Raw genomic sequence first — 27153 nt, 5'->3', positions numbered from 1 at the left:
TATCAAAGGGAAAATAAACAAGTACACTCCCCACTCAGTAAATCTGGGGACAGGTCACAGAGGCATCTGTTCACCATATACTTACTTAATGAGGTCATTTGATGCACATGCCATCCACTGGGGAGTGTTTAATTTTTAGTAGGACCATTAATCCTGCAAAGAGTTGGTGGATTAAAATGGTCTTTGAATTGAAATAGAACACTCCTTTGTCTAATTTGCTCAAATTTACTGACATTAACTATTAGATATGAACTATTTTATGTGGCTACAAAGTAATGATTTAATTGTAGTATAGAGTAATATAATAAGTAAGTACTTTTGTAACCTTGAAAAGTAACTAGAACTCAACAGGTTTTAATTATGAATATGTAATGGTCTAATAATAGATATCCTCAATGATTTGGGTTGTTAGAAACCTTACTGAATATTGATTATAGAAATGACCTTTGAAACAGTAATTTATAACAACAAGACATATTTAGATGAATAGAAACATTGGATAGTAAATTCATGTAGGCAAAAGTGAGAATACCATATGTTCAGGAAGTGTCTCATAGCTTAAAGTTCATTGCATCTTTGTTGTTGTTTTAGAATATTATAATCCACTGATAAGATAGAAATAGAAGTATATGTTTTTAGACGATGGTGTGTTTTTGATAAAGAGTAAATAAGAAACAAATATGACTACATAATTTTAGGTTTTCAAAAGCATCATTAGTCTATAACTAATAACTTTCAAGTGTTAGGTAATAAGACTCTTGACTTTTGTAAAGAAGTCATTACAATATAATTAAGCAATCTTCAATCTACATTTATTGACTTGATATAAAATAACCATGAACTACATTTCTACTAATAATTATTACATGAACATTGATATTAATCATGATTCTCATTTTTATATAGCATTGCATGGAATTTTATTACTAGTAACATGCATGTGAATTTCTAGTAACAGAAGAAGGTTAAGAGAAAATCTGCATTTATCAGAAAGTGATGAGTCTAAAGGGTCATGTAGGCAATTGGTCTTCCAACAGCATTCAGAAGGACTGGCTATGCAGAAAGTGCTATTAAATGGCATTCAAGGTGATTTTAGTGAAGATAAAAAAAATAACAAAAAAATCTTTAACAGGGTTTGTATCAAGGCCACAATAGGGCAAAATAATGGCTGAGGTGAGAAAAATTGGGAAAAAATTATCTAGGAAAGTTTCTACAAAGTACATTTGATAAAAGTATTAGCCATTTTCAGAATACTCTGAATAAATACTAAAAATTCTCCAAGACCATAATATTTGGTCTTCATTTTGTTACATCATTAATTTGCAATAATCAGAACATTAAAAAATCTAAGTTCTTAACATGTTCTTAAACACTAGTCAAATCTTTTTTCTTTTGGTTTTTCCGTCATCAAAAACTCTATCTTCAATATCTTTACCCACTGGGACTTAATATTGGTTCCAACCCACATCAAAATCTGACAACACTTGGTGGTCACACATATCAAAGTATTCCAATTTATAAGTCTGCTAAGAGCTGTCCAAAAGTCTGATATCATATTTCTGGTCTCAGACATGCCCTTTTTCAGATGTACAAACACAATTTCCCTCATACTGGCTCACACTATAAATTTAGAGATACTCCGGGCCACTACAAAAATATATTTAAGTTTGAAATTATTTTCCATTCCTAACCAAATCAGAAATTTGACGGATATTAAAACTTTATTCTTAGCATTTAATCATAAAAACTTAGAAATGTGAACAAGTAAGCTATGAATAAAATTATAAACCACTATAGATATTTATACAACGTGTCTTTTGGTCTGTTCAAGTGTCTTAAGTTACTACATCATGACTTCACTTGGCAGCAAGTTTATAGAAGCAGATATTATTCAGACAGTATTGGTAAGTGAACCATTGAATACCAATTCACTAAGATTACTTACATGTACTATAATACTGGTTTTACCAGAAGTAGGTAGAAGAAATCAAAAAATTCTACTAGACTTTGATCTTAAGAGAAAGTCATGAAAGAGTTGATTCTTTATCTTTTCTACATTCTTGTTTAGGGATACTCCTCAGTTACATTTTGTTGTGACATAATGTATAGCAAATTCTTGGAGCTGAGATATTTATAAGTGATTCCCATTCTAAGAATCTGTAACAAATATTGTATTTACTGTATGTGTTTATTACATATGATAATTTTCTCATTTGTCACATTTTTTAAAAAATTGATAAATTAATCCAGTTTGTTTGGGAATCATTAAGTTATATGATTGATAGCTTTCATAACTAAGAGGTTCTAGGCCTCTTTATTAGTATCAAATTCATAACAGACAATATATCTTTTCTAAGTATTCACTATAATTGGTGTGTTATTTTACAAGTCTCATAAACCTACATATCCATAAGCTGTGTAGAATAAATAATGTTCTTTACTATTAGAGACTATTATAAATCTAAGCTCCTTACGTGATATAATTTTTAGCTCTTCTGGAGGCCACCATAGGAAATTCCACTGCAGCATACGTGCTGTCTTCGGACTACCATGAAAGGATTATCTACACTAGTTTGAATTTGGTTCTATCCTTTAGAATGCCTGACTTTTTTTTTTTAACAAGAGCCATGGTTATATCATTTAGGAACCACCTTGATATTCCAATTTCAACTTAATTATTCCTGTATAGAAGCTAGCTCAAGATCAAATCACAATAATTGTCCCTGTGTATCATATGAATATGGTAAATAAAAATAATGTATTCTCTGGGATCAAATAAGGTTTTTCTTATTGGAAGACATCATAATAACACAAAAAATCATCAAGGAAAATGCATGTATAATATTTGAGTGTGTTTTAAAAATAAGTAAATATATTTATTTTTAATATATTTATGCAGTTATTTATATTTTTTATATATTTATACAGGTGTTAAAACCCAATGACTATAGTATGGCCTTCATTATAACTATGGCTTATCCTTCTACCCAGCGATTACAAAAATACATTTGTTTGTAAACACTTCATTTGAATATCAGATCCAAATATCCATCTGTAGCACAGACATGTTCACTTTTATTTTTTTATCCCAAGGTCATAGATTTGTGACTAACGAGTGTTTAATGAACCTTCTGAATATATTCAAGTATGTATTATGGCATGCAATATATCTGTGCTCTTTACTTCTAGACATTTTTCTCACATAAAGCAAAGCAGTCTTCTCTGAAAATCAAAGGTTTAAAACAATTATACTAAACTTCCCAAGGATAGCATAAGCACAGTTTGCTTCATGTTTACATTAGTATATGGACAATATCTACATAAAAGATGCATAAGAATGTGTATTTTATATTCTAGACTACTTATATGCCTGCCTTCCAATGCCTTTTCAACTGTAGGGAAAGATAATGTGGAGACAGTGGAAAGGAATAGTAGATAAAATACATAACACATAAGCATAAATTTATATTCATTTAAACATTAAAACCCAAGCATGCATCCACATGCCTGTAAGCCATGAAGAGAAGAGACAAGACAAATAAACAGATCATTGGAATTTACTGGCTAGCTTGCCTAAGCTACATGGCAAGATCAGGCCAGTGAAAGATCTTATCTTCAAAAGAAAGTGATAGATTGAGTAATGACATCAAATGTTATACTCTTACCTCCACATATAATCAAATTCATAAACACATACAGACACAGGCACATGCACCAAATACACTCAAACACATATATTAATGTGTATGGAGATGCACATACACACTTGCACACAAACACACACACACACAGTTTGTATACATATATGCACGAAATAACGCAATAATAGTCACAGTTGTGTGTTATATTGATCATGAGATTTTTTTGTTTTGCTCTTCAGATTGAAACACAGACAAGAAAAGGATCATAAATGTTAATGGTACTAATATAAAATACATGTACGTGGTTTCAGTCTTTGATTTTAAGGGGAGAAGAACAAAACAATCCTAACCGACACACACACATACACAATCATATATATATGATTATTCTGTTTAACAAACAAAATCAACCCCAACAATACCTGGAAATTACAACAAAATAATGTATTTTATAATTTTTATTTTCTACTAATATGGTGCCTAACTTTATTCAGAACTGAACTCCCGTGATAGCTGGTACTATTGTGATGAACAGCTCTCCTTCCATGTCTTTTGTTGACTTCCGTTTTTGAAGCAGCCCCAAATACTCTTGTTGCTGGACTTGGCTACCTCTCAAATGACAACTTCATAAATCAGAATGAAAATATATTTTTTATGAATTTCCTATGTATGTAACTTAACAGAGTCCCTAATTCCTTTGAAATATTTCCATATTTTTAGATACTCAGTTGCCTGCCTCTTGTCCAAAATTCATGTCATACGTTTGGCATGTGGATCATGAGCATTCTTCATCAACTACTGGTCCTTATTTGCATTCTTTACTTAATTTTTTAATATATATGATGAGTATATTGTAGGTGTCTTCAGACACACCAGAAGAGGGCATCAGATCCCATTATAGATGGTCGTGAGCCAACATGTAATTACTGGAAATTGAACTCAGGACCTCTGGAAGAGCAGTCAGTGCTCGATACAGAAACTATAATTTTTTTTAAATTTTAATTTTCAATCCAGTGTTTCTAAATTTGATGACTGATAGATGCCTTTAGGTATCAAAATATTTTCAGAAACAAATAGTTTAATACATATAGTAACAATGTAGTACTGAATCAGAATTAAAAATGATACATTTAGCTAATGTATGTGTTGTTTATTTACTAGTTATGTGGGCATCCACATAACTCTTCTGTGCCATCTCTCCAGCTCCGTTATTTGCATGCTTAACCTCCATCCTTGTTTATTACACACACACACACACACATACACACACACACACACAGAGAGAGAGAGAGAGAGAGAGAGAGAGACAGACAGACAGACAGACAGACAGACAGACAGACAGACAGGGTATTTGAAGCAAAGCAACACTAGTTTCTACTACTCTGTATCACATTACAGTATTACACACAATATTTGGTGTAATGAATAAATCATATCAATTTTTGTACCCACATAACTACTAAGTAAACAACAGATACATTAGCTAAATGTATCATTTTTAATTCAGATTCAGAACTACATTGTTACTATATGTATTAAACTTTTTTTTTCTGAAAATATTTTGATACTTAAAGGTGTCTTTCAGTCATCAAATTTAGAAATACTGGATTGAAAATTAAAATATAAAAATAAATTATAGTTTCTGTATTGAATACTATTGTAAAATCTCTCAAAATCTGCATTCAGAACAAAAAAAATACAGAGACATGAATTCACAAATTACCTATATATATCTAACAATGTATTTACATATTTTTGAATTTTTAAATTGGAATTAAATAGTATTCACAGATGGTATCGGCATTCTCTTATTTTAGCAATACTTAACACTGATATATGTTACAATATAGCTTTTAAAATGGAAATGTATGTAATAATTTTGATTTGTTAGACTTTGTTGGATAAATTTTTATAAGGGTAGCTGCAAGAGCACATAATTACATTTTATGTTCAATATATAAAGATAGAATTTTCTTTCTTATCACATTTCTTCTGATCTAGGAATAAGGGGTTTAGGATAATAAATTGTAACACTAAATAGCAAATTAAGTATTCCCATATCTGAGCACACGTATTGCCAAAGAAAACAGCTACTGTATGAGAAACTTTCAGCCTCCAAAATAGAATGATTGTTTTACTCCATTATTTATAGCTATAAGTCAATTAAGGCATGGAAAACATCCATAAAGTCTAGAAAACAAAACAAACTTAATTTAAATTGTTCTAAGTGACACCATCTGAAGTTCTGAAGCACTAATCTCTGAGGTAATTTTAACTTATTATACCTCATCCTTATCAACACATCTCTGCATTACATGGGTTCAAAGACAAGTTAAAAGATCTTTCCTGGATCTAGTGACATACTTAAAGGATAGTTTCAGGTTTGGATCTTGATTTCTCTTGCACTCACACAAAATTTTTCTCATATCTATCTACAAAGGTAGTGTGTGTGTGTGTGTGTGTGTGTGTGTGTGTGTATGTGTATGGTGTGTGGGTGTGTACACCTTGCCTCAGCCTGAACCGTTTTCCTTCCTTCTTAAATTTAGATTCAGTTAAATGACCTTAAAAATTTGGAGAGTACCCATCACCTGTATTTATGTGATGTGCCTGTTCAGGCAAGATACTTTATACTAAGATAGGTCCTCTGAAACACCAAACTTGGGATGTATTTGAGATATTAAGGATGGGATTGTCATTATACAGACCATTTAAATTATAAAATATTCTCAAGGTTTGAAAGCCAAATAGCCAAATCTATGGTTTGTTTCTCTACTATCAGATAGTTAAATATATTAATTTTCTGTCAATAGCTGCTTTGCACTGCTTGAACTATCTCACATCCCAGTAAACATTTGTATGTGTGCGTAGCTGCTATTAACCAATTTCAATACTATTTTAAGCAATGTTAACAATATGTAGTTTTCAGTGTTTATAAACAATGTTTCAACCTCTTTGAGAACAAGGTATTTAAAGCTGATACTAGGTGCCCCTGGGTTTTAATTCAACCACCACAGTGAGTTTGACAATTTGACAGTTTATGAAAGGACAATATACACAAACTGAAAAAGTAAGCAAATGAATGGTCAGCAGTCATCAAAACCAAATATTTATTATTGTTAAAGGAGGCATATAACATCAGAGCTAAACAAAAAAAAATGCAGAGTTCAGTTAAGGTCCTCCACTGTTTCAGGACTCCAGTTGTAATCATGGAAGGGCAGCATTCAATATCCACCTCATGTTTGCTGCTCTGATCAGTTTCTGCATGTTTCTGCAAAGTTTTTAAATGGTCAAATAAAATCTTTACCATGGCTTTCTATAAATGGCAAAACTTCTATTCTTTAATTTTATGGGCAAGCAGTGTTTGAACCACCACATTTGTAAAATCCTTTTCTGACTTGTGAGTCAGGGCCACCCTCATATTTCCCTTTTCTAGCCACAATGGCTGCTTTGTGAGCAAGACAACAAATGACTCTGTCACTTGGTCAATACTGGCAATTATCCACTTATTTTACAGCATCTCTGGGGGAATTTTAACAACTTCACAAATGTGCCAAATGAATGAAGAAACATAATCCTAAAATATAAAGTAAAATTATACCTTTCCTACAGAGAAACAAAATAAAACACAATATACTTACTCATTAATTCCAATTGGATTTGCACAGTACTCTCTTCCCTCACAATTGCTGTTAGCAGATGCTGCTGACCAAGCTTATACTCATCAAGGTTTCATGAATAAATATGACTTCCTGACTCCATGTTTTATTTTGTTCTTAAAATGAAGCATGTCAATTACTCCATAAAAAAATTTAACATATAAGTAGTATATGCACACAAACTTTTGTTTTCTAATTGCACTGTTCCTAACTGTAATGATAACAGTTAACTTAGTGAAAATAAAAAACGTTTAAGACAGAGCTTCTCTCCCCAGAGAGGAGAGAGTTTATTAGCAATAAAGATATTACTAAAATGAGCTGCTTTCAGAGTAGGTGTACTATTTTATTTTTTTTATTCGTCCTAATGGATTTCCATTCCCATAGAATGTGTAATATGCATTTAAGGATATATAAATGCCCCAGTAATGGTGCTACAGGACACTAATTATGGAGCACGGGCTCTGGCAGCATTTTGTTTTCATAGATTATTTTTCATATAGTTCCCACATTGTATCCATGAGTTAGGCATCTTATCATAGTGATTTTACAATGAAGATAGAAAAGTTTCGGGAGTGCAGATAACAGCTACTCAGTGATGAGGTAATCTATTCACAAACCACATGTGGGATCACTGAGCTCTTTCCTAATGCCAACCCCAGACCCTGCTTCCTCCAGTTCACTCCATTGTGGTGAGAAATGCTTTTGTTCTTATGCTATAAATAAGGAACTGTCTGACTCTGTAGACCTCACTACACATCAAACAAATTAATATGTGAACCTAGAAGATAGTTCTCAAGCAGAATTTCCTACAACCTTCATCTTCCCCATCATTACAAGCTACATATGAGTATCTTATCTTTATTTTAGCAAGAAAAAATTCAAAGATATCTGTGTGTTATCTTCAGTATGAGATTTTGCTGAACCATAATAAATAATAAAACAATTTTACACTTCTTTCTTCTGAGTGCCCAGTAGATGCAACATTTTTCTCTCTTCCCTGCCTTCTCTGCCTTGCCCTGTCTCTGTGTCTCTGTCTGTGTCTTTCCAAAATTTTTTGAATGGTTATTGATGATGGTCATGCATTCAACATATGAGTATATTGTTTAAATAATTTAGCTGAGTGTAACATTTTCGGTTTTGACCCCCTCTCTCATTACTCAATTCATCCAAGAATCATTCAGACAGTGAAGAAGTAACACTATTTAATACTTCAACAGATGTGTTTTTCAAAATTAGGGCATATTAGGGGATAATATTCATGCTAAGAAATGTAGCTCCTTGCAGAAGACTTAAGAAGCATACATGATATCTTGAGTTTTATATCAGATATAAGGTGGAAAATGATTAAAGGGTTAGGGAGAGAAGAAAAAGAAGAAAGAGGCAGAGAGAAATAGAGACAGAGACTCATATTTATATATTTATGCTTTTTGTTTTATTTTCAGTTGGAAGGTAGGGGTTGTGAAACATATTTCACTTTCTCTGCATCTTGAAAAGAAGAAAATCCTCTCATTTTAGAGTCTTAAGCAGTAAGTTATTTATCGAATTTACAATTGTATTATTCTCAAAAAATGTTTGATTGTAAAGATTTATGAAGTAGAAGTAACATTAAGTTATTTCTTCAGGGATAAGAAAAAAGAATAACAATATTAAAAATATGTATCAGTTTGTTCTTGCCTTTGCCTTTAGCATCCAATTAATTCTTGTTTCTTTGTTTCTGTCCAATGTTTTTCCACAAGCATATTTCTCTAAGGACAAATGTTAAAAATGTGAATTAAATAGGCTCAGTTGATTAATTTTAACAAAACTACAACCTTTAAGTAAAATGTTTAATCCATTTCTATTATAAAAATTTAAGATAAATCTTGTGCCTATGTTTTTTTTTTTTCCAACCCGCTCTTGCATCTTGAACCACAGGGTGGTAGTTAGCATTTAAAATGCAACAAACAGACATTCCTCTCAGATTATGAAACACAATATGAAAGATGCATCTTCAGCACTAGGGAGGCAGAGGCAGGCGGATTTCTGAGTTAGAGGCGAGTCTGGCCTAACGAGTGAGTTCCAGGACAGCCAGGGCTACACCGAGAAACCCTGTCTTGAAAAACCAAAATAAATAAATAAGAAAGATGCATCTTTTGTTCCTACTTATATATATACTTAGAAGAGGAACATTTATATATATCTAATTATTAAATATAATGAAGTTGATTATTTTAGAAACAGGATAATGACAGTTGATTGTATATGGTATGTATGACGTAATTAGTTGGTATAATAGAATGTCTCTATAAATATTTTTGACCTATGATTATGAACTATGATGTTTAGTTTCATTTTTAGCTTTATGTAGTGCTGTACATACATATATTTGCATATGTTAAATAATTGCAGTCTTAATATCTTTTAGGGATGTATGGGGATTATATCAGTAATAAATGTACAAATTCAGCTAAAAGTCAAAAGTGGATTTTTATAAATAAACCACATTTAAATATTTGATATTTTGTATAGTAAGGTGACACTGGATAAATTCTCTCAAGATTTCAATATTATTTCTGTCTAGGTCCATTTTTTTTTTTTTGAGACAGGGTTTCTCTGTGTAGTCCTGATTGTCCTGGAACTCACTCTGTAGACCAGGCTGGCCTCAAACTCAGAAATCCACCCGCCTCTGCCTCCCAAGTGCTGGGATTAAAGGCGCGTGGCACCACTGGCAGGCTTCTGTGTAGGTCCTTAATATGCTATATTATTGGAAAACTTTGCAATTCAGATTACTCCAAAGGCAGAAAGTACTATCCTCAGTAATGTCTAGTCACGAACAAGAATGGCCTTCAGGTTCGACTGCTTATTTATTTCTTCAGAATGAGAGCTTCCAGTTCTTAAAACTGACCAGTAAAGTTGGTTCTTTCTGTTTTGATGTGAGATAATTGGTGTATGTGAACGTGTGTGTCCTTCCTTGTGTGTGCACACATGTGTGTGTATGTGTGTATGTGTTTGTGTCTGTGTGTATGTGTGAGTTAGAACAAAATCATCAGAGTATAAAGTAATTAGGTGCACCTGTTATTCCATTACTCAGGAGGCAAAGGCATTAGACATTAGAGAGTCTGAGGGCACATAATAAGATAAGAGAAATGAGTAAAACTATAAATGCAGTAATATTGATTTAAATATTCAAATCATAATACTAATTTGAAAAATATCAAAGAATACAAATGTAAATGGGGCAGGCATGCATCTTAAAAAATAATAATCCTATAACATTTAACTAAAGTTTAAAATACTTGTGTTAGAAAATAAACAATTGAATAATTTAAACATTGAATAATATGGAAAGTTGAATTCAGGGTTCAAAACCATATTAGGTTAGACACAAAGAAAACTTTAAATTAACTGAGGTTATATTTCTGTAGAACACTATGTGCTTAGTATGTGTGAGGTCTGGGTCTATTCTCCAGACCCAATAAAATATAATAAATAAATGAATGAGTGAATGAATAAATACATAACAGAGAAAAAATTGGAAAGTAAGTGTTTAAAAGGTTGTGAGTTTCAGAGGTAAAGTTTGTTCAAACATGAATTACAGTAGATTTCTAGTTAGGTAACCTTGGGCACACTTGTAAACCCAGTACTTTGTAGGGACACATGGACACATGGGAATGATGTATGATAACCAACTGGAGCCGCATATTATATAAAGTCAACCTAGACTACATGAGATTGTGTTTCAAAGCAATGGAAATTATAATCTTAATTCTATTGTAAATTTTAAAATACAGAATGAAACAGACATATTTGAGTTTAATAAATTAAAAGCCAGTTCCTCCATAAATTAATACTAGAAGTGAAACAACAAAATGATGACAAAATTGTTCTTTAAATTTTAATTGCATAATCACCACATATATATTGACTCAGAAAAAAATAATTGTAGCATGTTTACCCAATCTGTAATTTTTGAGCAATAAAGCCTCTACAATAAGACACTTACACAAAATCTTAATTTTTTTGAAATTACTAAAGGAAATGACTAAGCAAAGACATTATGTATGGAAAACATTAAATAAAGCATCACCGGTAAGATATGGTAAGATAATAAGGCCAAGGCTGACGCAAATCACAGTACAAATAAAATAAGCCTTTAACATAGAATATCAATGACCCATGAAGCCTTATTCAGTTCAGATTCCTTAATAAGCAATGATTTCCTAATTTCATATACTATCTTTTTTTTTCTTTTTGGTTTCTATGAGACAAGTAAACAGGATACTACACAATAATTTATTTTCTAATTATACTGAAAACCCCATATGGAACAAATTGCGTTCATTACAGAGTTTTCTAATCTGTCTGAACTTGTCTGGTTGGCAAGGTTATGAAGCAGGTCACTAGAGGTCTATTAACCTGAGGGCTGATATGTTTCCAGGGAAAGAATTTATTCCTACGAGGATGAGCCTGAGAACTTGTTGATGTAGAATGTGCTGTATTCTGGACAATCTTTTAGATATCTGTCTAACGCAAGCCCTTAAAAGACTTCAGTGAATGCTACACAGAAAAAGAGCACAAGTTACACCTGAAATGGAACGTGAAACAAACAAACAAACAAACAAACAAAAGTAATCACTGCAAAGCATTGAAAAATAAAAGGCATGATGAGCATCTTTCTCTGTGAAAGAGCTCACTGGAAGAAGGAAGAAGAATATCATGGTACAGACTGCTGTTTGGAGCTACTGATGGTAGCACAAAAGACACCTTAAACACAGAAAGCAACAAAAGCGAGCACTTACAGTTGTCTTCCAGCAAATGTCATATGGGTCCCATGCTTTTAGGAGAATCTAAGCTTTCACAAGTGATCTTCAGAAATTGTCAACTAGCAACAGTTCCCAGTTCTCAGCAACACACCCTTAGATTTGCTCTGATTTCTCGAAGGAAAACAGCTACAGCGTAATCCTGGGTGAGCCAAAACACATGCCATCCCCAACACTTTTCTAAACCTAATGGAGCCAAGGAAAACTGAATTGTAAATAGTTTAGAAAATACAGATCTTTATGTTTTGTATTGTAGCACAATTTGATGCGTGTTTCTGAAGCACTTCTTATATGAAATTACAGTGCTGTATATTTCAGACACAGTTCCTGAAAACAGCCCCTAACATGGGCAAGACTTCCTTACACATATTTTTGTGATGAACATGTGTAAAGAGAAGGAGCATAGGTGTTGGAAAGTGAGAGAAAAGGTAGAAAATGCGTGGATTAGAGACTATATGGGGGTGTAGCTTAGATCAGTGCCCTCTGCTTATATCAACCAAAATATAAACGTTCAGTCAACAGAGGGCTTAGAACACTCATAACCTTGCTCATGAAGAAACAGATAAAGAAAAGCCACAGTCATGAGCAGCAAAACCCACCTGAGGCCTCCCATGCAAGATCAGATATTGTTTGAACTAGAGGAGGTTTTATGTGAACTGGAGGAGCTCATTTTAAAGTGAGGGAATCAACACTTAAACCATAAGGTATTTTTGAAAAAGTGGAAGACAATAAATGTCCAAACTGATTGTATCCGGTTGCAGTTGCCCTTTGTTTGGCACAACATGATGAAAACTCTGGAAGTAAGCCTCTGGCATGCAATCTGTTAAGTCTAGGGTACATGTTTTGAATGGCCCACCAGATTACCCAGAAAGACTTCAACAGTGACTCAGTTACTTGTCAAACAAAACAAAAACTCCACAAAAAACAAAACAAAACAAAAAAAACAACACAAAAACACACTCACATAACATTAGAAATGACAAGAGTAAATACCTTTCTGTGTACATTAAGAGATACTCATTAAATCAAGGCTCCAGTTTTATATCTATAGAACTTAGAGAATATGTGATTTGAAGCTAATAAAAGTGAAACCCTAAAAAATAAAGATGCTTAATTAGGCTACATTAATTTAAACTCATTTAAAAATCTGCTTTGTTTTGACTAACGGTGTGAACTAGCTCAAATACAAGCACAGCACAGTCCCCTTAGTCACCTGGAAGAACACTATGATCAGTCTCTTGATCTGAGCCAGTGTGAGAAAACCTTTTACCTGAGAGAAATCAATCAGGGAAATAAATCAGATTGTCTTTATGTGCTTCGGCTCATTACATTTCAATGCACACTCTACTGACATTTCAAGCATCATTGATATATGGGATCATAGGGGACACTGACAACCATGATATACAGAAACCTCAGACATTTTTAAAGACTTAGAGTAACAAGTAGTGACTGAAGTAACCATCAGCCACATCTAATTTGCATAGCCTTTGGTTAGGCAATTCAAGAGAGTCTATATCATCAATTTTGAGCTTCTTAGAAGGAAGCAAACAAGCAATTAGAAAATTAATATAGGAACGTTTGTAGGGACATGATAATTTACATTAACATTGATCATTGTGGGTTATTTACTCTGTATAAAGGTATGTATCTACATATTACTCATTGAAATAAGTAGGAAATTCTAATATTATAAAGATGTTTTACCAAATGTGAAAAGGAATTATGGAATAGTGCTGAATTTAATTCAAACAGTGCCCAACTATCCCATATATTGAATGGACAAGAAACTGTTAAAGTGGAGCAGAGACTGAAGGAAAGGTCTTCCAAAGACTGCTCCACCTGGAGATCCATTCCATATGCAGCCACAAAACCCAGACACTATTGTTGATGCCAAGAAGCACTTGCTGACAGGAGCCTGGTATTGCTGTCCCCTGAGAGGCTCTGCTAGAACCTGATCAGTACGAATGCAGTTGCCTGCAGGCAACCATGGAGGAGTTATAGGAAGGACTGAAGGAGCTGAAGGGATTTGCAACAACATAGAAAAAACAAGAATATCAAACAAACAGACACCTGGAGTTCCCAGGGACTAAACCACCAACCAAAGAGTACACATGGAGGGATCCATGGCTCCAGTTGCATATGTAGCAGAGGATGGCCTTGATGGGCATCAATGGGAGGAGAAGGCTTTGGCCTGTGGAGGTTTGATGCTCCAGTGTAGGTGAATACCAGGGTGAGCAGGTGGGAATGGGTGGGTGAGGTAGCCCCCTGATAGAAGAAAGGTGAGGAAGGATGGGATAGGGGGGTTGTGGAGGCAAATCCAGGAAGGGTGAGAACAATTTATTTGAACAAATAAAATAACCAATAACAAATTGGAAAAGAAATTATTTTAATCCATCATCAAACATGAGGTAAAATTTGTACAAAATCTCAGAATTGTTCTTGGATGAATAACTATAGAATAGCAGAGCATAGTGAACCAGGTCATTTAAACATGGCAGTACTTGAGACTCATACAAAGGCTGTGTGCACATATGGATATGCAATGTGTATCATGAAAGAAATACCTACTGATTTTCTTCATTGGAAATTATGATGGAAAAGGCAAAAATCTTCTGTTCTATACTTGAATATTTGTTTTAATTAGTGGAGAGGAAGATGAAAGAATAGGCAGAAATCTAGTTTTTTGTACCTAAAGGATTGTTTTAAATAAAAGCGAAGAAGAAGAGACAGAAGATGAAATTCCAAGCATGCAAACTCATTTATCAAAACTTTACAAATAATTTATGACAACATATAGAGTATAGTAAAATATGTAAGATTACAGTAAAGTATGTAAAAATATAGTAAAAATGTAAAAATATTTTATTGTATTACCAATGTATCTTATTTATCTATGTATCTATGTAAGTATCTATCTATCTATCTATCTATCTATCTATCTATCTATCTATCATCTATCTAATATATCTATCTATCTATCTATCATCTATCTAATGTATCTATCTATCTAATCTATCTATCTATCTATCTATCTATCTATCTATCTATCTATCTATCTATCTATCTATCCAGCTGTCCATATATCCATCCGTCCATATCTTTCTGATAGGTACCATACTTCTTATCCCTGGCTGACCTAGAACTCACTATATAGATGGGGCTAGTTGAACACACAGATGTCTGCCTGCCTCTATGTGCTCAGCAGCGGAATTGATGGCTGATGCCATGCTGTATGGTCTTAAAATATTTTCAGTGGGATATATAGTTTACCTAAAATCTAATATCAGTATTTTCTATACCAGTATGGCAGAATTACTTAATAAATACATTTGGGGAAAACCCCAACAGAAAAGAAAACTTCTTATTATATACTATACTTCTGAATGAGTAGTAGGAAAAGTATTAGCGATACACTGAAATAATAGTGATAAAAATGTAAATATATTGATGAGAATGATAGTTTAATTCTACAATTTCAAATATTACTACTCTTTGTGTAGTAACTTAAATTTATCTAAAATTGTATTGTTTTCTTGAATATTGACTACATAGTTCCACTCAATAATCAACAGGCTGAATATTTTATTGTTTAATAAGAATATTGGATACCTTCAATCAGTAAAAATAAAATAGAATCAAAATATAAAATCCTATTACCTTTTATTGCTCATTAAACATCTGCTCATCAGCCCCCTCCTGCTAATGAACACTTAAAACCTAAATGACTACCCATTAGCAAAACTAGTATTTATTTTTACAATCAAATTTCCTGGTTTGCAAATAGTAGCTGTTTATAAATATGTCTTAACCCAAACTCAAACATATTATTAAAGGATTGCAAGCATTGTCTTAAATATTTATGTCAGTAAAAATAGAAACTTCTTGATGTATACAGACATACATTTTTTTCTTAAAACGTATCTGACAAAATAATTTCAAATAATACTATATTGCTTAGCACACTCAAAGGAGTAGAAGATCTTCCACAACGTTCCTTTAAGTCCAAGGTGGGTCTATTCAGGTGTGCTGAGGAGGCTGTCATATATTCTAGTAGCAAAAACATAAGGTCATTAGCGTTTGCTACACAGAAGAGGAGGCTCACCAGGAAATGGAAAAATAGGAAATAAAGAATGTCACCTAAAGAGAAATGCCTCATTCTGACAAACTAAACACTTAGTATTTGGCTATAATTCATTTCCTCCAGCTGGCTCCTTTGTGTAAGTATAATAAGAACTTAGTATTTTTTGAAAGGCTTATGCCCTTCAAAAACTGTTTGTTTAAAATGTCTCTCTCTTTCTCCATCACCGCAAACCTGTGTTAATCTGTACACGCACATGCTTTGGATTCTTTCCCAGAACGGTATTTATTCTTAATCACCAATGCATCTCTCTACCATATATAACTGTTTATGCAGAAAAGAAATTATAAATATGGTTTTCTCTAATAGCAGTATGTATAAAAAATGTAACTGAGAGAAAAGCTACAAAATTTGGTTTTGGGTGCTGGATAAATCATGAGCCAAGCAGTGAAACTGAAATGTTTATAAACCTAGACCTAGATCCAGAGATTGACAGCAAGTGTCAATCACAAGGGTAAATAAAGTACAGAAGTAGTGTTGCAGGACTTTAATACCAGAATTCAGAGGCAAAGGAGGGTCATCTTTGTGAGTTTAAGTCCAGTCTGGTCTACGTAGTGAGTTCCATGACAGTTAGTACTTCTTAGTGAGTCCCTGTCTTGAAAAATGAAAGCAAAATAAGGGCGTTCTTTTAGAAAATTATATATATATATATATATATATATATATATATATATATATATATATATAATGTATGCATGTATATATACATATACACATACACACATATACATATGTGCTTACACAATGGGATTTGAACCTCAACTGTTTGGACCTATAAAAAAAAACAAAATAGCATTTTGAAGAATCTTAGTGCTTATCCTGTGAGTCATAAATTTAAGGCATTGTCAATTCTTATTAAATTACATTAATCTTGTTAATAATAAGTGGTAAAACCAACATATTTTAACTCTGGCATCCACTTGGCACACACAAGCTTTAAATATGGAAGAATGAGGACCGGCATTGTCTAAGCTGTCATGGAGGGCTGTGGTCCTTATGGCACTGAAACTCATGCCATTTTGGTGTGATGCAGAGTGTATAAGTGGCAGATTCTGGGTACTGTTTGGTGCTTTAACGGCATGAGTGTGTGTAGTCACTGTTCCATTTAGAGGAAGTAGCACATCTAGGTAAAGAATCATTGATTCATGCTCTGTCATCATTAATTCTACATGGTATAGATACTAGATATCAACAATGTAAATATTTAATAATTTAATTGGCATAATCATTCATGAGGCAAATCACATTATGGCCATTAGAGAGAACAGATTACAGGAGTACATTGTCATCTTCCATGATGCAGATCCCTAGTATTGAACTCAGGCATCTGGGCCAGAAGATAACAATTCATACCTTGTTTAGAGTTGGCAACTTCGTCTTGACAACTGCTCTACTTTATTACAGGCAAATTTGAATGGCAACAATTTAAGAAGAATCTTTAGTTCTTCAGACATTTAAATTTACATCATGATGTAATAAAGTTGGTATTACCCCCTCATTAATTTCTTGTAACACAAGAACATAAGCAGAAGAGATATTTTTCTTTTCTTTTTAAAAATTCTTTAATTTTTTTCTTACAGTCTAGACTTTATCCCCCTTCAGGTCCACTCTCCGATTGTTCCATATCTCATACCTCCTCCTGTCTCCAAAAGGATGTGCCCACCCCACCACTCCCACCTCACCAGACCTCCCCACTCTCTGAGGATTCAGGTCTCTCTAGGGTTAGAAGCGTCTTCTCTGAGTCCAGACCAGGAAGTCCTCTGCTGTATATGTGTTGGGAGCTTCATATCAGCTGGTGTATGCTGTCTTGTTGGTGGATCAGTGTCTGAGTGATCCCAGGAGTCCAGGTTAGTTGAGACTACTGGCATTCCTATAGGGACACCCTTCTCCTCAGCTTCTTCCAGCTTTTCCCTAATTCAACCACAGGGGTCACCAGCTTCTGTCAATTGCAGGTGAGCCTTTCACAGAGAAATCATGATAGGGCCCTTTTTGTGAGCACTCCATAGCCTCAGTAGTAGTGTCAGGCCTTGGGGCCTCTCCCTGAGCCGCATCTGACCTTGGGCCTGTCACTGGACCCCCCTTTCTTCAGGCTCTTCTTTTCTTCTTTTGTTTTTGATCCTGCAGTTTTTCAGGAACAATTCTAGGTCAGAGTTTTTGATGCTGGGATTGCAACCCCATCCTTCCTGATGCCCTATCTTTCTACTGGAGGTGGACTCTACCAATTCTCTCTCCCCACTGTAGGGCATTTCATCCAATGTCTTTCCCTTTGAGTCCTGAGAATGTCTCACAACCCAGGTAAGTACATTTGAAAGAGTCCCCCCACCTTCTACCTCCTGAGATTGCCTGTTTCCAGGCTTTCTGCTGGCCCTCAGGGTTTCAGTCTTGTTCTCTCCCTGTTCAGGAAAAATACCTGATCATGTTTCCCCTCCCTATTGCCTTTCCCACCCAGGACTCTTACTCCCTACCCCTCTATGTGATTGTTTTCTACTTCCTCCCAAGTGGGATTGAGGCATCCTCACTTGGACCCTTCGGCTTGTTAGCCTTCTTGAGTTTGATGGATTGTATCCCGGAAATTCTGTACTTTTTGGCAAATAAGGACTTGTTAGTGAGTTCATACCATGCATGTCATTTTGAGTCTGAGTTACATCACTCAGGATAATATTTTCTAGTCCCATTTATTTGCCTAAAAAAAATAAGGATGTCCTTGGTCTTAATAGCTGACTGGTAGTCTATTGTGGAAATGAACCACATTTTCTGTATCACTCTGTTATGGGACACCTGGGTTGTTTTCAGCTTCTGGCTATCACGAATAAGGCTGCAAAGAACATAGTAGATTGTGTGCCTCTGTGGCATGGTGGGGCATCTTTGGTTATATGCTTAAGAGTGTTATAGCTGGGTCTTCAGGTAGATCTATTTCCAATTTTATGAGAAAACTCCGGATTGGTTTCCAGAGTGGTTGTACAGGTTGCAGTCTCACCAGCAATGGAGGAGTGTTAAACAGTGATATAAAATTTGACTGATGATCTCTAACTACATTGTAACTTTGTATTCATAATCATAATTAACTAATAAGCCCATGCCTTTGTTTATGTGTTATTGCTTAAAATCATTTCCTGGGATTTTGTCCTGTCACAAGACTAATTTATTGGTGACATTTCTAAACAAAAAAAAAAAAAAAAAAAAAAAAAAAAGGAAAAAAAGACCTCAGAATATGTAAAAATCTCCTTTGCTGATGGATAGGAAGAATTAACATAGGCAATCTATGCATATTAAATGCATTTCCCATTAATATTCCAACATGATTCTTCGCAAATATTGAGAGAAAAATTCTCAATTTCATGTGGAAAAACAACAAACCCAGATAGCTAAACTAATCCTGAACAATAAAAGAACTTCTGGAGGTATCACTATCACTGACTTTGAGCTGCACTACAGAGCAATAGTAATAAAAACTGCATTGCACTGGTATAGAAACACACAAACAGGTGGATCAAAGAAATTGAATGTAAGACCCAGAAATAAGCTCACACACCTATGGATCCTTGAGGTTTTAACAAATAAGCCAAAATCATACAATGGAAAAAGAAGAGCATCTTTAATACATGGTGCTGGTTTAACTGGATATCTAAATATAGAAGAATGAAATAGATCCATATGTATCACTCTGCCCAAAACTCGTGTCCAATTTGATCAAAGAGCTCAACACAAAACCAGGTACAGTAAATCTAATAGAACAGAAAGTGGGGAATATCTTTGAACTCATCCATACAGGAGACAACTTTCCTAACAGAATACCCAGGGCTCAGGCCCTAAAGTCAATAGATGGTATTTCATAAAACTTAAAAGCTTCTATAAATCAAATGACATGATCATTAGCAAAAATAAATAAATAAATAAATGACAGCTGACAGATTGGGCGAAGATCTTCACTAATCCTACATATGACAGAGAGCTAATACCCAAAATATGTAGTATTTTTAATTCTTAATTGCCACACCATTTTTGTTTTCCACTTCATTAACTCATGTATAGTAAAACATAAACTTGATAATCACTAACTTGAAAAATTCCAGATCTTCCAAGAAAAAAATCTTAAAACATTTGAATATTTCAATGATACAGGTCAAATATTCCACATTTAAATTTATGTGACAGAACTGAATGAAATCATACACAAGAAAATATTATATAAACTCACCTTCAGGCTGTGCACATAAAACACATTTAAACAAATGCTGTTCAGGTTTTGATCCCATATTCAAGCTCTCTCTTTTGTATGCACAAGGTTTCACAATCCTCTCCCAGAAAAAAAGTATATATATGCATATGTGTATACCAGAAAGATCCTTATCTCAAACAATTTGTGTAAGAGAAACTTTACCAGAAAACACTGGGGATTTTCTTGAGGCAAGGTTAAGTTCACAAATCTACAGGATATTCTATCTCCTTTGTTAAAACTAATTGAATTCACAGCTTTCCAACAACCTATTCTGCCTTAGCTACTTCTAATGTTCTTCCAGTATTCACAGGTAAGTGTATGTATTTAAGTAACTGTACATTTGGAAAGGCAAAGAAGGAGAAGGAAGGCGATGGTAGACAATCACACCATTTTGTCAACCGAGAAAGTGAGGTAAAATATTTCTGGAAGGAATTTAGTTACATCTTCAGTAATAAACAGACATCAATATCTACAATAGAGAAATGGGGATTCTGACATAATACCTCCTATGTTTTATTTTCCTGTCTCTAAATTTCTATAATTCTATTGAATTGTACATGGCTGGCAGATGTTACCTCAGTAAGAGGAGTAAATAACATTTTGGTATGACAGGAATTAAAATGGAGGGCTGAGGTGAGAATTATGACATGCTCAGAAAGGCTGCTCTTAACAACTGGAAATGCGTATCGTCCTCAACGATATGAATTATTTGTGGATGCTCCTCTCACAGGCCCCACTCTTGGAAGCTGTCAGAATAAGAAACACTCCTGTTTTGAAATATAATAACTCTAGTTAATATGCTTCCCTGATCTGACAAGTGCTGATTTATGATGTTAACTGAGGATTAGGCATCAGCAAGCAATTCTAACATTTTTTGCTGTACTTGAGAGAAAAAAAAATCACATAAATGACCCTCTGGCTACTCCAGTGATTCACAAACATCTATGACAAGGGGCAGTTGGGGAAAAGTTCTCATTTTAATGTTTAATGTTTCACACCTCAAAAATCAAACTGATTATTCAAATATTAATTGAAATTATACATGTATTTGAATATAGTTCATTATTTCTTACTGGAATGACATTATAGTCAAGCAGCATTTGGGGTTCCTTCTGAAAAGTATCCATAATTAATTTACCTTTTTATCAAAATGTAATTTAGGGCATCATCAAACTCCTTTATGGAGATTTTTAATACACTTTTACATTTTAAAATCTCTACCAACATATCTGTTTCTTTTAGTGATAATTCTGGAAGGGGCACACCTTTTCCTAATCCCACTTGGACAGTTAGGGATGGCTGTGAACTCCTCCACGTGACTAGGAGGACGTGTATTGTAAAAAGACTTCAGGTTGTGTGGGTTCTATTTTATCAATGTGAATTTTACAGAGGCAGCCTAATGGAAGCCTAAAAAAACAGCATTGCTCATTCAGTTGAAAGTCAAATAGGATTCAATAAATCACTGTGTCTCCTGTGGGTCAAGGAAACCTGGATTTGCATTTTCGTCAGCAACAGTTCATTCACAGTTTTTATTCTGTTTACAGAATGAAATATCCTAAGATGTTAAAACAATCATTTGAATTTATTTTAAACAAAGATATGTCAGTCAAAACAATATTTATGTCTATCAATCAGTACCTGTAAAAGAGCATTATTAGCTGAAAATAATTTTAGTTTGCTGAGTGCTTCTTTTTTGCTCACTGTATTTTCAGCAAAAATCAATACTTTCAGGTATTAAAACAAATCTAGATGTAGGTCATGGCAATTGGTGGTTTACCAAAAGATACAAAAAGCACCTTAAGAAAATTATGAGCAGTAAGTTAAATGACACCATCAATTAAAGCTGAAACACATTGTAAAAGAAAAATGTATCTAAGTAATTTGCTTTGCAATTGTCATAATGTCATGAGCTAAATGCCAGAATTAATTTAGCATAATGCTACAAAACAAAATTATATCTATACTCATTTTCAACAATTTTTTCTATTGAAGATTTTAAAACCTGGGCTTATTTTATTTTTATTTTCCAATTTGAATCAAGTAAATATTAAAGATTAAATTGAATTACATAGTATATGCAGGAGTTATCATTAGAAATCAGTCCTCTCAAAGAGCAACATCATTCTCCCTTGTAAGAGTTACTTTTATTTCCTCAGATGAAGGAATGTGATGAGAGCCACACCAAGATGTGCACATATGTGGCTTTGGCTGTGCCCAGGTAATTTCCCTTTCTGCTCTAACCAACCCAAGGCCATGGTGTGGAAACCTATGGCTTCCTATAATCTAACGGAGGCCTACAATGTTTCAGCTTTTGAGACTACTAAATAAGCTCACCTTTTCTAGTTTTTTTGAACTGTGGCTGACTGGTTCAGCTCAGCTCTTCTGGGTCAATTCTCCTCTGCATGCTGACATATTCAAACTGGCTTATCGAGGCTTATCACTGAATTGCTCTGCTTGGCCTCACACTAACTCCAACATTTTTTTTTTTTTAATCTTCTGGCTTCTTCTTATTCTCTGGCTTCAGCTGCCTCTGCTGACCTGCACTGAACTAACTGCATGAACATAGGAATTCATGAACAAACGCAACAGAATGCAACTGCACAGCACCAAGTGCAACAGAATGCAACTGCACAGCACCAAGTGCAGTGACTGAACTGATTTGACATCATTCTTTGGGCTTAAAGGTGTATACTAAAGGTCTGTCTGTATTAAAGCCAGAGGGATTAAACGTTTGTAGTATGTCTGCACTCTAGCAATTCAAACAGATGTATGTCTTTGAAGGTTATTCCTTTCCAGAGTAGGCATCTTGCTGGATTAAAATACCTCCATATTCTCTTATTTCTAGGAGGTTAAAAGTGAAATATTTAATGACCAACACTGAATTACTGTAATATTTACATAGATTGAAGTTATGCTTAAGTTCAAATATCTGATATGCAAACTGACAAATAAATGTTTATCTGCAGTCTTTTATAGATATGAGTAATACATAGGAATTGTAGATGCAATGAGTAGCTATAATCTCTTATTACTAAGAATTATGACAAAATGAAATAGTTGTATATGAACTCTGAATCATTCACTCATGCTCACTCAGTTTGAATATATTTAAAACTTATGTGTAAACTTATTTATAATTTTTGAAAACCATAACTAGCATGGTAGCTGTTTAGTATACACTAACAAGTAGTATCTGAAAAAATTCTTTGTAACAAATTTCATTCAATTTATAATAATATAAGGGCCATTTTCTAATAGCATTCCTTAGTTAAGTATGGTAACATACCAACTAATTATGTCATGTGCTTAAGACAATAAAACACATACTGTTGATAAAAATATGAGAATAATACAACAGAATGATGCCAAGACACATAGAAATATTTCTGAATATATGTTATGCAAAACAGAATTCAGATCATGAAAAGTAGTGGCAAGTTTAATCTTGGATTCTAAACAATTACTGATTTGGTTTATGAAATAAAGTAACAATTGGTTCTGTGTCTATTCTATTGTTTGAGTAAAATGATACTTGAACATTTTCTTAGTTTCATAATGCACTATAATTATACTGCTTTTCTTTTAAAAAATATACTAAAAAACAATCCATATTTAAGAACCAAGGCAAAATGAAAAGTGTATATAAGAAATACTAAGACACATAGTTTGGTTTATTAGAGTCAATCCATATCTTTCTTTTCAAACTGGAGTAGTAAAGAGATTAGAACTACTTAGAAGATAGGGCTTCTAGCTGTTACAATAGCATTGGCTCGTGCTAATGCAATATCACCCTGTAATTACAGGCTAATACAATTGGGTTTATGGAAAAAGGAGTCAGAGAAACTGATTAGCTTGCATCACAAAAAAAATGGTCATGGCAAATTTAAATCGTTAAATAGCCATTTTCCGTATTAAGCTTAAGGAAGCATAACTTGTAATTTATTTTACTTACTAAATGATAAATGGATATATTTTAAGTACAATAACTTTGATTCCATTTCCATAATCTCTGGTGTAGAGAGCTACTGCCAGGTAGAGGACACTTCCAGAGGAGAGATGAAACACTCATTTAAAAAGATCAATATATCCTAGTTTGTTTTCCTGATGTGAAACTGATTGACATTGCAATGAATTGCATCAAAGACAGTGCCTGAAAATTTTGGTTATTTAAAAACATCTGGTAAACATGAAGAAGTTGAATACTGCATTTAATTTCTTGGGTGGTAGTACCTTCCTTTAATCCTAGCAATTGAGAGGGAGACCAGCTTGGTCTACAATGTGAGTACCAGGGGAGCCATGGCTACCCAGAGAAACCCTATCTCAGAACAAAACAAAACAAAACAAAACAAAACAAAACAAAACAAAACAAAACAAAACAAAACAAAAATCTGCATTTAATTTGGTTTTCTTCTTTGAAGCAACTTTCGTGTTGAGATCTATGTATGATGATGAAAAATAAATATAGAATCTAGGCCAAGAAAAATGACTTCAACCTCCTCAGATAAATCATAAGACTATATTCATCATGAGCTTTTTACAAATGAAAAGAAAGGAATTTTTGTACATGTTTTTGTGCCTCTGTGTGCCTGTGTGTGGTTTTGTGTGTGTGTCTGTGTATGTGTGTGTGCATGTGTGTGCCTCTGTCAGTGTGTCTGTGTGTGTATGTGTATGTTTGTATATACGTATGAGAGGAAGAGGATTAATTTAAGAAGTATATTCAGATAACTTAAATCCCCTGCAAGATCACTATCATGCACATTTTGTTTTGAAGTAAATATGATTATTCTGCCTTTGTAAATATGAAGACCCACTATGATGTAACTTGGTAAGCCATGAGTTTCCTTTATAAAACTTAGGTCATATAGGCCTGACCAACTACTAACTATTTATGGGAAACCATCAAAACACATGAATTATGCCCTATAGGTTACTAAAATCCGAATGAGAATGGCCCACTAACTTGCCTGAGACTTGCATGTGCTGGACACACAGGTTGCCTACAGCTGATGTCCTGTGATCATGTACAAGCAAATACTGCACCAATTAACTCCATACCTTGGGAATTTATTGAACTGCACTACACTTCAGTGGATGGCATTTTATTTACTAGAATGCCTAATATATGTTATCTAGCTATGTTAATCACCACATCATTTTACAAAATTACTTAACAAAGTGGCAAATGAATACATTTAAATGGCAAAAAGAATAAATAAAAGACCTAAGAATCCACATATGATGGCAGACCTAAAAAAGGATAATTATTTCTAAAAAATAATTTTATAAATACACTAGCCTCATTATTATTACTAAATTCAAGAATGAATTGACATTTGTTTAAAAAATAGAAAAAAGATGATATTCTATATGGTTAATGTATTTTCAAATTTTAGGAGGTTTTATTCTAATAAAAACAAAACAAAGAGAATGTTAGGGAAGGAATATATTGTATGAAATTTTCAAATAACATGTAAAAGTATTTTTCAAAGTTATGACATTGTATTTGGGTCACAGGCAATAGCAATGAGCTATTGAGTTCCTAAACATATAAGAGTTATCAGTTAAATTTGTAAGGACTTTTTATTGTGTTTTGATTTGTAAAGCTTTATTGGCCAATAAATATATAATAGTTTCATTATCTAACCTGTGAGCATTGCTATTTGTTGAACTTAAACAATGCTACTCTCTGTCAGGGTAACTAGTTAAGACATATAAACCACTTGAGAATAATCTATTGGGAAAAGTAATATATTCTCCTAAACAGTTCTATTCTAAGAAATAGGCAGAACACTTGGAGAGGATAAATATTTTCTCCCCTAATGATATTCATTTCATGTGTTTGCATGTGTGTATGCATATATATGAATAATAGTTACCTATAATTTCTCCATCCATTTAATTGTGATAGTAATTAAAAATATAAGGAATTTGAGAATGGGGAGAATGGGAGGTGAATGGGAAGAATTGGAGGGAGACATGGGAAATAACATAAATGCACCGTGCATATACAAAATTTAAAAGATGATAAATTGAAGCCATTAAAAACCAACCCTTTCACCACCACCCTCAGATGTCAAGACATGAAGGACCTGAACAGACTGTTTTCTCTGTCAGAAATATACTTTTTGTTTTTGAACTTTTTGTACAGGACCTGGTAAGTGATTCAAATTAAGATGGAATAACAGGGAGATATGAAGATAAGAGAGAAAATGTAGGATGTAAGCAAAGTGCCTCAATTTTTCAGGGTGCTTCTTGTAAATGATGAGAGGAAATGAGCCACAGAATTGAAAGAACTAAAGAAAATACTTTCTCAGTAAGGACTCAAGATGACATCTTGATTTTAAACCATCAAGATAATTGACTTGCAGAAAGCACAAAAAATGAATGCATATTTTATAAACCAATAGATTTATGTTAATTTCTGAAGTAGTAATAAGAAACTAAACACAAATGTCTGGAAAATACTTTTTAAAAATGTTCAGTGTCCTTATCTGTCAGACAAATGCAGATCAAAACTACTTAGAGATTTCAAAGTACCCAGTAGGATTGATCAAGTTTAATAAAACAAATGACAGTACATTGTTGGCAAGGATGAAGGGAAGGGGGGCCATGTACTCATTGCTTCTAGGAGTATTAAATGGTGTAGTCACTATGAAAATCATTGTGTAGGTTGTTCAAATAAAGAAAATTGATATAC

General features: G+C 33.6%; 1 protein-coding gene across 3 annotated transcripts in view; it reads right to left on the bottom strand.

Annotated features, from left to right (window-relative positions):
• The window catches only part of Ncam2 (neural cell adhesion molecule 2), a 409037-nt gene that overhangs the window by 354633 nt on the left and 27251 nt on the right, over positions 1-27153 (bottom strand). Inside the window, exon 1 of one of the 3 annotated variants that reach the window (XM_076943095.1) lies at positions 12076-12094. The exons of the other annotated variants lie outside the window; for them this stretch is intronic. The gene's annotated coding sequence lies outside the window, so the exon portion shown is untranslated. Of the gene's footprint in view, positions 1-12075; positions 12095-27153 lie in introns of those variants that run through there. 3 annotated transcript variants of the gene reach the window in all.

Source organism: Arvicanthis niloticus, chromosome 12 (genome assembly GCF_011762505.2).
Source record: "Arvicanthis niloticus isolate mArvNil1 chromosome 12, mArvNil1.pat.X, whole genome shotgun sequence".
NCBI classification, from domain to species: domain Eukaryota; kingdom Metazoa; phylum Chordata; class Mammalia; order Rodentia; family Muridae; genus Arvicanthis; species Arvicanthis niloticus.
This window is presented reverse-complemented; position numbering and strand designations above follow the sequence as displayed.